Source organism: Anabrus simplex, chromosome 2 (assembly GCF_040414725.1).
Source record: "Anabrus simplex isolate iqAnaSimp1 chromosome 2, ASM4041472v1, whole genome shotgun sequence".
NCBI classification, from domain to species: Eukaryota; Metazoa; Arthropoda; class Insecta; order Orthoptera; family Tettigoniidae; genus Anabrus; species Anabrus simplex.
In genome coordinates, this window is record NC_090266.1 from 977,314,621 (window position 1) to 977,328,761 (window position 14,141).

A 14,141-nucleotide genomic window follows, 5' to 3' on the forward strand; every position below is an offset into this window, starting at 1 on the left:
CCGTACTTACGGCATAATCTCAAGACCAGCAAGTCAAACTCGCGATCATTTAGAAACTATAAAAGTAAATGTAATCCTTTTTTTTTTAAATCGTATGAGTAAACCCATGTCTAACAACATGGTCTTATTCAAAATATAATCCACCATTGCAGATTTTTAGACCATACTGGCCAACTCTATTTCACTCCGAAGCTGCTAACTAAGGTCTATAATTATTGCTAGGCGCTTACTACAGCCACCTCGCAATTCACGCCGTCTTCCTGCTTGTCCGAAATGCAGTATACAGAACTGTGCATATGCATGTTGATGAATATAATGAACGTCGTGTCGTTCCACCTTGTACGCAGACTATGTAACTTGCAGCCTTGTCCTATGTCTTATCAGCAATGATAGACCTTTTTCGTATGCTACCACGACCTTGGATTCGATTGGTTTAGCACAGGTGAGGTGAACTGGAATTCAGTAGTACGTCTAAGAGGAGGGAGGCAATGCGTTGTAGTAGGGACCGAGGCCGGCAGACGATTCATTAGTAGCGTCGACGCATGATCCAAGTGACGAGTTTACTTTGATATCTTCGCACACTTGATTGTGCCTGCCGGTGAAGTTGAAGGAACGCCTGAAAGCTTGCAACGCGTGGTGCTATATTCTAACTCTGGCCCGAGTGTGAGTAAATTCACCGACACTTTTTGTCCATAATGCCACTGGTGACATAAATTTAACTCAAGGGTTCTTTCTATTTCTATTGAGTAAACTTTTAAAAATCTAGCTGTACTGTGAACATATAACCTGCCCTCTGCTATATATAAGAATTTTTCTTTAGGTATTTTTTGTCATGCATCTCCATTTATTCCGAATCTTACGTTGAAGAAATTCAGGCTACTTTTGCTAGCTCCGTAGTGTTGATTCCAGTGAAGATGTGAGCGCTCTTCATTTATGAGAGTAATTGGTTACCAAAATAAGTTGTAATTTTGGTTCTTGGACGAGAACAGAGTTTTTCCACGAAATTTTCGCATAATATGTTGACGTGTATTACCAACCCACCCTTTAATGAAACGTAGAAGAAACCTTTCCATGTATGTTCGTGAGCCTCAAGACACCTCTGTGTAAGGTTCTCTTCATGTCCTGAGCAACCTTGTAATGGGTCATGGAAATAATGTGTTAAACCAAATGTGAGTCTTCATTACTAAAAGTAGTATTTCATTTTAGAATCACTAGGTTTATGTCCTTCAGCAGTAGAATGTTTTTCTTTCTATTTAACACATGGGGGAGACTCGGCTAAAACCGCAATATTAAGACAAAATTGGAAGAATTTTGAGAATTATTATACAGTGGGACAACTGTTATGTTATATTTATTTAGTGCCTCAAAACAATATTATAAATGATTTATTCTTCTTCTTCTTACTTTTCAAACGTATGGGCTCGCGGGTGCGAACTTGCCGCTCATGTGGATTTGGCCCTTTTTTTTACGGCCGGATGCCTTTCTTGACGCCAACCGTAGATGGAGGGGTGTAGCCTGAGATGGGTGGTAGTGTAGTGCGTTGTCTGAATATGAAGAGGAAAGTATTGGGACAAACACAAATACCCAGTCCGCGAACCAGAAGAATTAATCAGACGCGATTAAAATTTTCGACCCGGCTGGGAATCGGCCTGGGACCCTCTGAACCGACGGACTCGGCGCTGATCATTCAGTCGGACAATATTTTAAATTACTGTTTCAATGAATTAATTTAATTGTAACACTTCGGCTGAATCCACAGTAGTCCAGGTAATTCCGCAGCACGATTCAGCTCCGTGAATTCGTTGCCAATAACATTGCGAATCATATACTTCTTCTTCTTCTTTCTGACCCTTTCCCAATTTATTGTGGCCGGCAATTGATTTGGCCCAGTTTAACAGCCGGATATCCTTCTCGACGTCAGCCCTATATCTATTGTGTGTTTCTTTGGTGGATGGTAACATAGTGCATGTCGATGAGGAATTGAGTCACATTTGGCCTAGTTTTACGTCCCGGTGCCCCTTCTGTTGCCAACCCTGTGTGAAGGGACGTATTCACTATTGTATATTTCTGTGGTGGTCGGTATTGTGATGTGTTGTCTTGTGAGGAGTGTGTTGGAAAAAAGAGAAACACCCAGTCCCCAAGACAGACCGTCAGAATTTACCATATAAAATTAGCATCGCTGAGACGGCCAGAAATCGAACCCGGAGCCCTCTGAACCGAAGGAAAGTATGCTGACCATTCAAGCAAGGAGCCGAAAATCACTGCAAAAATACTACTTCAAAATAATAATAAATATTGTACAAGTAGTCACTTTTAAGAATCCCAGCTTCCAACCACAATAAACAGGACAATGACGAATTGTCGGCTTATTGGTCAACGTAGTGCTCTTCGGTTCAGAGGGCTCCGGGTTCGATTCCCGGTCGGGTCGGAGATTTTAACCTTAAATGGTTAATTCCCTTGGCCCGGAAACTGGGTGTTTGTACCGTCCCCAATATCCCTGCAACTCACACGCCACATACAACGCTATCCTCCACTTTAATAACAGGCAGTATCCTATACACGGCAGATGCCGCCCACGCTCGTCGGAGGGTCTGCCTTACAAGGACTGCACTAAGCTAGAAATAGACACACGAAATTATATAGGCCTAATAGTACTGAATTGTTTTGATGCTGCCACAAAAGGGATCCACTGCACTGTTTACAACCTTTACCGTCAGAATACAATATATATATCAACTTTAAAGGACGTACAGGTAATAAGACGATCATACCTCTTCCTCACATTGGGGTAAAGTTAGATTTCAGTGACACCGAGCTCGATAGCTGCAGTCGCTAAAGTGCGGCCAGTATCCAATATTCGGGAGATAGTGGGTTCGAACCCCACTATCGGCAACCTTGAAGATTATTTGCCGTGGTTTCCCATTTTTACACCAGGCAAATGCTGGGGCTGTACCTTAATTAAGGCCACGGCGGCTTCCTTCCTACTCCCAGCCCTTTCCTGTCCCATCGTCGCCGTAAGATATATCTGTGTTGGTGCGACGTAAAACAAATTATTTAAAAAATCAGTGACTGCGGAATTAGCCGCGCCTGCCCTACGTTTTCGGCGTCATTGGAAGAGGAAAGGTAGTGACAGTGGCCTTAAATAACATTTAGAATGCCGATAACAAAATTGTTCATCACTATCAATGCACTTGTTCGCTATGGCTGGTTACGGCGGTGTTGTTAGGACGCAGACTTATCCGTGCCTTCCGTGACAGTTTTCCAGAAACGACAATATCCTTTTAGTGGCTCAGAGTGGCTGACAGTTAAGTATGTATTTGTTCGAGTAACACTGAACGGGTGGCCGCGTGGTTTCGGAAGATAGTGGGTTCGAATCCCACCGTCGGCAACCGTGAAGATGGTTTTCTGTGGTTTCCCTTTTTCGCACCAAGCAAATGCTGGGGGTGTACGGTAATTAAGGCCACGGCCGCTTCCTTCCCGCTCCTAACTCTTTCCTGTCCTATCTTCGCCGTAATACCTACTGTATGTGTCGATCGGTTCAATTGACTCAAAGCGTAACGAGGTACACTGGTGGGAAAACAATTCAGCTTAGAATCGTATATTTGTCTGGAAATACTAGACACTTAAAAGGTTAAAGTACAGTTCCGGCTTTTGCTTGGTGTGAAAATGAGGAAATAAGATCTGCCAACAGTGGGGCTCGAACCCACCTTTTCCGACTACCAGCCTACAGATACACGAGCCGTACCACGTAGCTAACTCGCTGGTTAGGGTAGTAGAATGTTTCTAGAATCCTAAGCTGTAACATTTCTAATAGATTCTATGAAAGGTCGTGAGACTGACGCAAGCATGACAGTGCTGAGAATTCACCTTCCTTACTATGAACATAGCTCGTTACATTCTAATCTGCTATGTAAACCATTTCTTTGAAATACAACCGGCAATGATTTTGTTTTTTGTGTGGTGATCGGTGAGATTGTACGTGTTGTAATAAATCAATAGGCGTACGTCCGTTTCCGTGGCTAAATGGTTAACGTGTTGACCTTTGGTCACAGGGATGTATGTGTCGTCATCATCATCATTTCATCCTCATCACGATGCACGGGTCGGCTACGGGCGTCAAATCAAAAGACGAGCCGAACTTGTCTTCGGACACTCCCGGCAGTAAAAGCCATGGCTTACAATGGCCAATGGTGTATTCTTTCATATCGGTGACGTTCCCTGGTCATATTCAGATTACTTCGTCATATCCTCATTCATTCCTTGTGGAATGCAGATGATCCAGAGGAGTCCCAACTCGTTTGGAAGAACACAAGATTAAGTAGAGTTGATCCGTTATTTGTTGTGTTGTCCGAAATGGATTCGAAGATAATCAAGTTCATAGTCTCCAAAATAACTTTCATTTTCCGTCGGTCACTCAGCCGAAATGCTATTACGAAAGTTACGTTACTCATTCAAAAAAATAAAAACTCCTTATTTCTTGGATATTGGATTTTCGAGAATATCCTCTTCTATTGGCAGCCTTCACTAAGTACTGTATGTCTTGTGTTCAGAGGGAAATTAGTTACGCGTTGACACTAGCCACTGAGAATGATTTTGTACTTTACTTTATCCTCTGATAAATTATTATTATTATTATTATTATTATTAATTACTTCGTGTTGGAACGAATGCAGTGTAAACATGACCGCGTCTTCAAGTGATAACTCTTCTTTCTTTCTCTGCAATCTGAAAAGTTCTCGTTTGGATTACTATCGGACCGGTACATGATTCGACGCTCGCTGCGTATGGTCTAGGTTACGGGATCGGATTTCGACAGTCTTGCTATAAATTTATTTTTAAAATTCACTAAAGTTTTTTCAGTAGAGTATTTAGTACGAATAAGTTTACGTTGATAATGAGCCATTGTTTACTGAACAGCTGAATGGTAATATAATCTGGATATTAAGTGTCCACACAGTCTTTGAGAAGCTAGGGATGACATGGTTGTCACCATGCATCCCTAGGCCTTTGCATTCTACGGCCAGCCGTCCAGCTAAGGCATTGCATTATTATTTTCGACAGAAGGCTCAGTCAACCAGGACTTCCTGGAAGATTGGGAGTTGATCTCTTGCTTGTATTGGGGGTCCAAGTCCTCGTTCTCCATGTTAGAAAGATAATGAACACCATACCTGAAAACAAACAAAAAGACAGGGTTACCGTTAAGGCGGGCAGACAAATAAATAAATAAATAAATAAATAAATAAATAAATAAATAAATAAATAAATACATGACGCTACAGCTCATTACGGCCTTCGACTGCCAAGATGATTGATGCCCAGTCAGATGGCCTGCAGATGGTCAGCGTAACGCCATGCTCACACGTATTCCGTGGCTTTCCTAACTGGGCCCGCTGCCTCTTGTATCATACAATTTCTCAGTTGGTCTCACGAGGCTTGGGGAACCCCGTTCCAACCCTTTACTTGCCAAGGAACTAACCCGGGTTCTCCACGCTACCGCTACACCACGAGGCTGTCACACTTAAGACAACTACTCTATTAGGGAAAGTTCCTGTCTTGATCTCGGGCATTTCTGCTTATGGGGGTGGTATTTAGTTAGTCTCAAATCTTCTATTTCCACTCAGGATTGTGTGTGTGTATGTATGTTCATTCCGTCAGCGATTCCGCTGGTGGGATCCTCAACAGCTCTGCCATCAGCTGTCATAGATGGCCTAGGCATCACTGAAGAGGCGTACTAGGGAAATGAGGAGTGAGGTAGTTTCCCGTTGATTTCCTCACCGAGCCCGACTTGCTATTACATATCAGTCTGCCAAACCCACTGAAATACATGCATCAACCGACCCTATGAGCAACATTTTCACACCATTCATAGCAGGGACTGGCTGCATAAGGAATGGCATTACTAGCATCGCTCATACCTCAATCACTTTCATATTGCCAAAGCCAAGGATAAGACAGAGACAGATCTATGAAAGTAACAAAATTGCTCTAGCCTATACCGGAAGACATAGTGCACTGTAAACACTAGGTCCTGCCAGCAAAGGCTTCAGGATTGTGTAGCGCACGGGAATTCTTCTACGTTCTAGAAGCCGACAGGGAATAGTCGCATTTAAACACCCTCCTCTGCCACGCACTTCAACAGAGATCTTGGGAACAAATGGACAACGAGTAATCGATTGTACCGTTGGCATCGGCTCACCAGACAGAACGCGGAATTGGTTTGCCATGAGATTTTTGTTACCATTTCACTTTTATCTCGGAAGTAATTTTTACTCGTACTTCTTATTATCACTCTGTTAGGAGTTATCAGACTACTTTGTCTCGGTGCAAATTAAGGACATTGAAAGTGTATACGGAATCTTTTCTTGCTGTTGATTTTACGCCGTGCCGGCCCAGGGAGGTTTTATGACGACGATGGGAGAGGACAGAGCTAGGACACAGAAGGAAGGGACCATGGCCTTAATTAAGGTACAGACCTCGCATATCCCTGGTGTGAATATGGGAAACCACGGAAAACCACCATCGAACCCACCATCTCCCGATTGCAAGCTAACAGCCACACTGTCCGAACCGCGCAGCCGCTCGCTAGATACGAAATCTGCCCTAAGTGCATGTATAAAAGAATAAGTGCGGGATTGAGATACCTGGTATTAATTGGCTGAGAGACCGTGAATGGAAAAGTTTGTTGATGTTTGATTCGTCCACACACTAGGATAAATTCTGCTAGAAGACGTCCTGAAAATTCCAGAGATTTCTAAAATATAACGTCGATATACAACAAATGAACTTTTTTTGCTACTTGTTTAATCTCGCACTAAACATGGAAGGTTTTTGGCGATGGAAGGGTGGGAAAGGGCTAGGATTGGGGAGGTAGCGGCCGTGGTCTTAATTAAGGTACAAGCCTGGTGTGAAAATGGGGAACCACGGACAATCATCTTCAGGCCTGCCGACGGAGAGATTCCAACCCACAATCTCCCGAATGCAAGCTCACAGCTGCGTGACCCTAACAGTGCGGCCAACTCGCTAGGTACGAAGTCTGCCCTAAGTGCATGTATAAAAGAATAGGTGCGGGATTGAGATACCTGGTATTCGTTGGTTGGGAGACCGTGAAAGTAGAAGTGTATTGATATTTGATTCGTCCACACATTATGATAAATTCTGCTAGAAGACGTCATGAAATTTCAAAAGATTCCTAAAATATAATGTCGATATACTAGAAATGCAACCCCGAGTAAAGGTACTGAAACTGTAGTTACGGCAGTGGTAGCTGTTTTATGGGGAGAAACAATGGTATTATTGACCTCTGTATATAGTTTGTCTCGGTAACGGACTGCAGGTATGCGAGCTGTACGAAGTGATCGATCAGATACGTTATCGAAGATAAAATTCTACCCAGCTTGTCCTCAAAAAGAGAGCAATGATGACATTGCAGTTTCTGCACTGTAATCAGCAAGCGGTAAGTAGTGCTTTTTGTTTATTTTGAAGGTGATATGCAACTGTCAAAGAAAATGTGGCTGTACTTGAACAGTGAAGATATTCCAAGTTCCACTTCGCATCCCGGTGCTGTAGCACTTGTAGATGCGCAGTAGAAGGTACTGTGAACTATGTGAACTACGGTATTTATGGAGGCATTCAATATCTGCTTCTCATGGAACAGCGGTAAAGAGCGCGTTTAATATTTGAAAGGTTGCGACTTCCATCCTTGTTGGAGTTTACATTTTTATTGTGTTTTTTTAAATTTGCTTTACATCGCACCGACACAGATACAGTAGGTCTTATGGCGAAATGGGACAGGAACAGGGGCGGTGCGTAATTAAGGACTGAAGGGGCTTAGCCCCACCAGATTTTCGGATATAAAGAGTTTAGAAATACACTCAACCCTCGATTAACCGGAATAATGTAGGGTTAAGGCTTCCCGGATAAGTAAAATCGCGGCTAATCCGCAAAAAGTTAAAAATAAAGCGTTCTGAAAGTACAGTCAAAATGATAATAAATGGTACTACTGTATTGTTTTTTATTAACTTATCCAATACGTTGCAGTAAAAGTAGCACTTAGCACAATTAATAAATGGAAAATTAAAGAGCACACCAGCTACAAATAACTTCAAGGTCGCGCCACCCCTGCTGCTATTACGATTCGGCAATATTATCCCGACCCTTTGTAATTCTGTATTACTGTAACTCGTAACACTCGTGCATTTTTAGTGTTTTTGATATCGCGGTTAAGCCGCAACGCGGTTGATCCGATTACGGTAAATCGAGAGTTGAGTGTAGTATATTATTTATATTTTAGATCATTAATTTAATGAGACCAAATTAATATTTGAGTGCCACTGTTCTGAAGTAATTAATGCTACGGGAAAATGAAAGTATGATTGTATTACGTGTTTTCTACGTTTATCCTGACACTGGTACTAATTCACTTTCAATCCTCACAGTGAGTATTGGTAACTGTTTTGAAGGTTAGTGACCCTTCGAGGGAGTGAAAGCTTCAATGCATTTTAAAATGTCAAGCTAGGGGTAGCTTTGACATGCCCGCAATAAAAGAGGAACACTATAGACGAAGCTGTAGCGGCGGGTGTTATGGCGATGTTATTGCAAACTCAATTTTATTCTTCTAAATTCATGTAACATTTCCTAGTGATCATTCACAGAGTGAAGCTTTGAACACGTTTCGAGTTTTAGTTGCAGTTGCGGAGTGGAGAGTGTAAGTTCTGGATAGTTTTTGTTCAACAGTGATTGATTGATTGATTGATTGATTGATTGATTGATTGATTGATTGATTGATTGATTGATTGATTGATTGATTGATTGATTGATTGATTGATTGATATGTAGCGTTTAAAATACTGAATAGTTTGCACCGCAGAAGAATCGACGAGCACATTTCCTTTATAAAGGAGGTAGGTCTAACTTGTAAAGTATTTTATTACTAGCATGCATTAGAATCAAGCATGCTTAACGGTACTGATACTGCCAATAAAAATGTAATGACAAAGTTTAATATGAAACAAAACAAAAACAAAACCTGCATTAATAATAATAATAATAATAATAATATCGCCGGGCTGAGTGGCTCAGACGGTTGAGGCGCTGGCCTTCTGACCCCAACTTGGCAGGTTCGATCCTGGCTCAGTCCGGTGGTATTTGAAGGTGCTTAAATACGTCAGCCTCGTGTCGGTAGATTTACTGGCACGTAAAAGAACTCTCGCGGGACTAAATTCCGGCACCTCGGCGTCTCCGAAGACCTTAAAATAGTAGTTAGTGGGACGTAAAGCAAATAACATAATAATAATAATAATAATAATAATAATAATAATAATAATAATAATAATAATAATAATACCCACATTAGCCCCACCTGCCATTTGAGCCACGAGCCGCTACTGGACAGGAAAGGGCTTGGAGTGGGAAGAAATGGACCGTGGAATGATGCGAAAATGGGAAACCAAGGAAAACCCTCTTCAGGGCTTACGGCAGTGATATTCCAACCCACTATCTTCCAAATGCAAGCTAACAGCTATGTGGCCAAACCGCGCAACCACTCGCTCGGTTTTTTTTCTTGTGTTATCGTTCTGTAGTGATACAAATAATATAAATGTTAGGTTTAGAACAAAACGCTGCATAATGTTAGAGTTAGTTTCTCCTTATATTATCATGTTATACTGTCCTGTAATGAAATAAAATTATGCATGCGGTTGTAGATACACAGTAAAAGCCATGAGAACTATGGTGTTTAAGAAGGAGTCCTTCGATATCTATTTCTCGTGGAACGGCTGTAAAGCGCTCCCTTAATTATTCGGAAGTCGCGAGTTCGACCCTTGTTTAAGTTATAATTTTCATTTCGTTATCGTTCCATACTAACATAAATAACATAAATGTTAGTTTTAGAACTGTACAAGTGCATAGTACTAGTGATAGTCTCTTCTTCTTACATTATTGCATTGGACAATCATGTAACGAAATAAAATGAAAAGGAGAGACGAATATTTGAACCTGAAACTGTGCCATCTAAATTCCGGCATTCATTCGGCTGAGCTATGTGTGATTCGCATCGTTCTAATGCAATGCAGCGTATTTGTGTAACCGCTGCAACTTTTTTTTGCTAGTTGCTTTACGTCGCACCGACACAGATAGGTCTTATGGCGACGATGGGACAGGAAAGGCCTGGGAATGGGAAGGAAGTGGCCGTGGCCTTAATTAAGGTACAGCCCCAGCATTTGCCTGCTGTGAAAATGGGAAACCACGGAAAACCATCTTCAGGGTTGCCGACAGTGGGGTTCGAACCCACTATCTCCCGTCCTCACCATGGAACAATTCTCGGCACCATGGAACCACGTACCAATCCCTCGAGGGTTGTTCTGGACGGCCTTTAAGTTCCAGATGTTCTGGAAGGTCTCGGAGTTCAAGTTACAGGGTTCGCTCACGTGGAATAATGGAGCAAGCACATGTATTCCCCTGGAATTGTAGGATGGACGAGTAAGGAGGTGTAATTTATAATAGATTTTCACTGTTCCCATGAAGGGATTAAAGATACGCTGATATTTCGTGTTGAATGTCAATGGAATCAGGCACAAGACACTTCTTTAAAGTGAACTGCAATTCTCTCTAACTTAAGACGAAAAATTAAAGAACTCAGACAAAACTTTTGCAGCCGAATGTTAATGGAATCAAATCCGCACACTTACTAATATCACTTGCATTTGTGAAATTAAGTACACACAAAAACAGAGGTAATTAGTGCTCTAAATGTTTGGAGAGCTGAGGACGCAAAAGCTCGTCGGGTCCTCGAGGATTTCAAGATCACTTTGATTCTATTTACAGCTATTGGGGGAGTTTATTCATTGAAATGAACACTGCTAGATGCCATAGGAATATTATTCATACTGAGTTAAACGACAGTCACTTCTACTGCGTATTAGAAGTAAAATACCTAACGTGTGAAATTAGTCCCGTTCACTCACAAGATTGTGTTTAAAGACGTGGAATAATATTGTTAACTCAATTAATGAATAGTGAAAGTCGGTTTCTTTCACACAATGTCCTGAGTTCACAAAAAATGTGAAACTATTTCACACAAAGACTAGCACTGTCAAGATAAGGGGGACGTCAATCAAATAATGATTATTTTAATTATCATATTTCGTTGCATAGACTTTAGAAATTATAATCCCAAAGTTTGGAATGTGAATTAAATCTCTAAGTCTATTAAATAACTTAAAGCTGTTGATGATGCACATAGGCCACGCCCACTTTTCACAACATGCAGTCGTACCAGCTCAAATCTTCCTGTATTTATTGCTATTTATCCTTGTGTATTAGCAGAACTCTCCAGAACGGCTCCATGGCTAAATGGTTAGCATGCTGGCCTTTAGTCACAGGGGTCCCGGGTTCGATTCCCAGCAGGGTCGGGAATTTTAACCATCATTGATTAAGTTTTCTGGCACGCGGGCTGGGTGTATATGTCGTCTTCATCCTCACTTCATCCTCATCATGACGCGCAGGTCACCTACGGGAATCAGATCAAAATACCTGCACTTGGCGAGCCGAACATGTCCTCGGACACTCCCGGCACTAAAAGACATACGCCATTTCATTTAAGCAGAATTCTGTACTGGAAGACATAATATAACTACAACGTGACTGGCAAAGTTCACGACGACTGTGTTCATGATTTTATTTTTTAATTTTTTAAAATTTGGCTTTCGGTCTTACGACAATTTGGGATCCGATTGGTCATTCTTGTTCTGTACTTAACATCTCTTTAACACATACTAAATGTACGTAATACGACCTAATAGGTTGAAAGTTGGTTTCGATTACAGTGCGGTCATGAAAATTCAATATCCATTGACTTGGCCCTCAGCGGGCGACTTAAACGCAGTCTACAGTGTGATGGCAGTAGTGCCAGACCTGTAGCTTAGATCCTTTCCAACAGAACAAAGATGGCATAGGCCACCATAGCTCAATTTGTAGAGCAACCGATGTGAAATCGGAAGGTTGTGGGTACGGGTCCAACTGGTGTCCGATTGGCCATTTTTGTTCTGTACTTAACATCTCTTCAACACGTACTAAATGTACGTAACACGACCTAATAGGTTGAAAGTCGGTTTCGACTACTTGAACATGTTATGAAATTTGATTAAGTTAAATACAGTATGCTCGTCAATCAAGCATAACGTTCCAAATTCAATCTGAATAACTGAGATATAAAACTGTGATTTGATCACTGAGATGAAAATGAACGTAATGAAATAAATTAATAAAGAAAGTTTCTATACGCTTACAAACTCTGTTCAAACTGAATAAGTAAAGAAGTATGAAAATATTTACATTAATATAAGAGGGTTTAATTAAATAATTATAATTAATAAAATGTCATGTTTACTCCGATAAACAAATAATTACTTGAGAGCTCTTTCATTAAGCGCATGAATATTGAAGAAATATTTCCTTTTGACGACAAGTCGGTAGTGCATTTGTGTTAGCAATAAACGGAATTGTCAACGTCTCCAGATCTGAATGAAAGGTTGTACAATAATTTAGCTTTGCTAACTTAACGCCCTTAAACTAAATAATACACGCATGCCTAACTAAAGTTCCATCAGTGGAGGAATATACAGTATTTACATTACATCGGCGTGCGATATAGAGTACAGCTCGTAACTCAAAAGCAAACGTAATTGAAAAGTTATTTAACACAACCTATCCCTATTCAGCAACAAACCTGTAAAGCACGATATTAACAACGACTATCGCCTATGAAATGCAAACACCTGAAAAACAGATAATTAATTGCACAACGTAGATTAGTGGTGAGAGCCAATCACTATCACCTGAGGCAACATGCAGGAGACCTGACTACATCTATTGTATATTGGATATGGTACATTACTCTGGAAAGCATGTCCAGCTGACTCGAATGAGATCACCTAACATGACCATAGTGTAACCTCACTAACGTCTCTCCTCGACATAACCTCAGCCATTAGATACGATATCTCCGTTCCATACATAACCCAAAAGAGAAACAAATTAACAGTTACTAACACTGAGGGTTCGCTTCCAACACCAAAACTTAATTTCCACGATCTATCGTAGCAATCACCAACACCGTTCCCAACACCAGCACTGAACTTCCAAGTCCTATGGTCGTGGTCACTGACGATGCTCCTAACACCATGCATGAGCTTCCCAGGCCTGTGGTCGTGGTAAAAGAATCACTTCCAAGATCTCATATGGTGGTAACTGATAATGTTCTAACACCAAAATAATGACTTCCAAGTCTTATCGCAATGATGAAATGAAATGGCGTATGGCTTTTAGTGCCGGGAGTGCCCGAGGACATGTTCGGGTCTTCAGGTGCAGGTCTTTTGAATTGACTCCCTTAGGCAACCTGCGCGTCGTGATGAGGATGAAATGATGATGAAGACGACACATACCTGTACACCCAGTCCCCGTGCTGGCGGAATTAACCAGTGATGGTTAAAATTCCCGACCCTGCCGGGAATACAACCCGGGACCCCTGTGACCAAAGGCCAGCACGCTAACCCTTTAGCCATGGAGCCGGACAACGCAATGATAAAAAAAAAATGATCTAACACCAAAAGAATGACTTCCAAGTCATATGGCAGCGACGAAGAATAACTTCCCAGTCTTATCGCGGTGATGAAAAGTAATGTTCCAATACCAACTCACTTTGACTACTACATTAACACAGAAGGTCCTAGCTTTCTACGAAACCTGTCTTATCGTTCCCCACAGACACTTTCGACTACACATGATAATCTCAACCAAAATACAGTACCATAACTTGACATGATGTTACTACAAACGACAAATTCTACTGTAACGTTTGAAATTAAATCATCCTTCCTACTATCCATTAGTTCTAAACTTGAGGCCTAAGTAATGCTACATTTGATATTCAGTACTCGAAATCGTGGGGCGACTCCAACCATATGGACTTTCGGTTATATAACACATCAAAGGTTGACATAGGCAACTTTTTTGTTATTTTTTCTTATGATGTAAGTTGAGTATTCAGCACGAAAGCAGGTTGGATTTTCAAAATTATGATTTTGATTATTCGAACCAGTTTTGTCTCCCGAATGCAGAGCTCAATTCTACAGTATATGCAAGTA

The 14,141-nt window shown here is 41.3% G+C and overlaps 1 protein-coding gene across 3 annotated transcripts in view; it reads left to right on the forward strand.

Moving 5' to 3' along the window:
* Zw (glucose-6-phosphate 1-dehydrogenase Zw) overlaps nucleotides 1-14,141 on the forward strand; it is a 320,290-nt gene that overhangs the window by 104,631 nt on the left and 201,518 nt on the right. Inside the window, exon 1 of one of the 3 annotated variants that reach the window (XM_067141796.2) lies at nucleotides 487-663. The exons of the other annotated variants lie outside the window; for them this stretch is intronic. The gene's annotated coding sequence lies outside the window, so the exon portion shown is untranslated. Of the gene's footprint in view, nucleotides 1-486; nucleotides 664-14,141 lie in introns of those variants that run through there. 3 annotated transcript variants of the gene reach the window in all.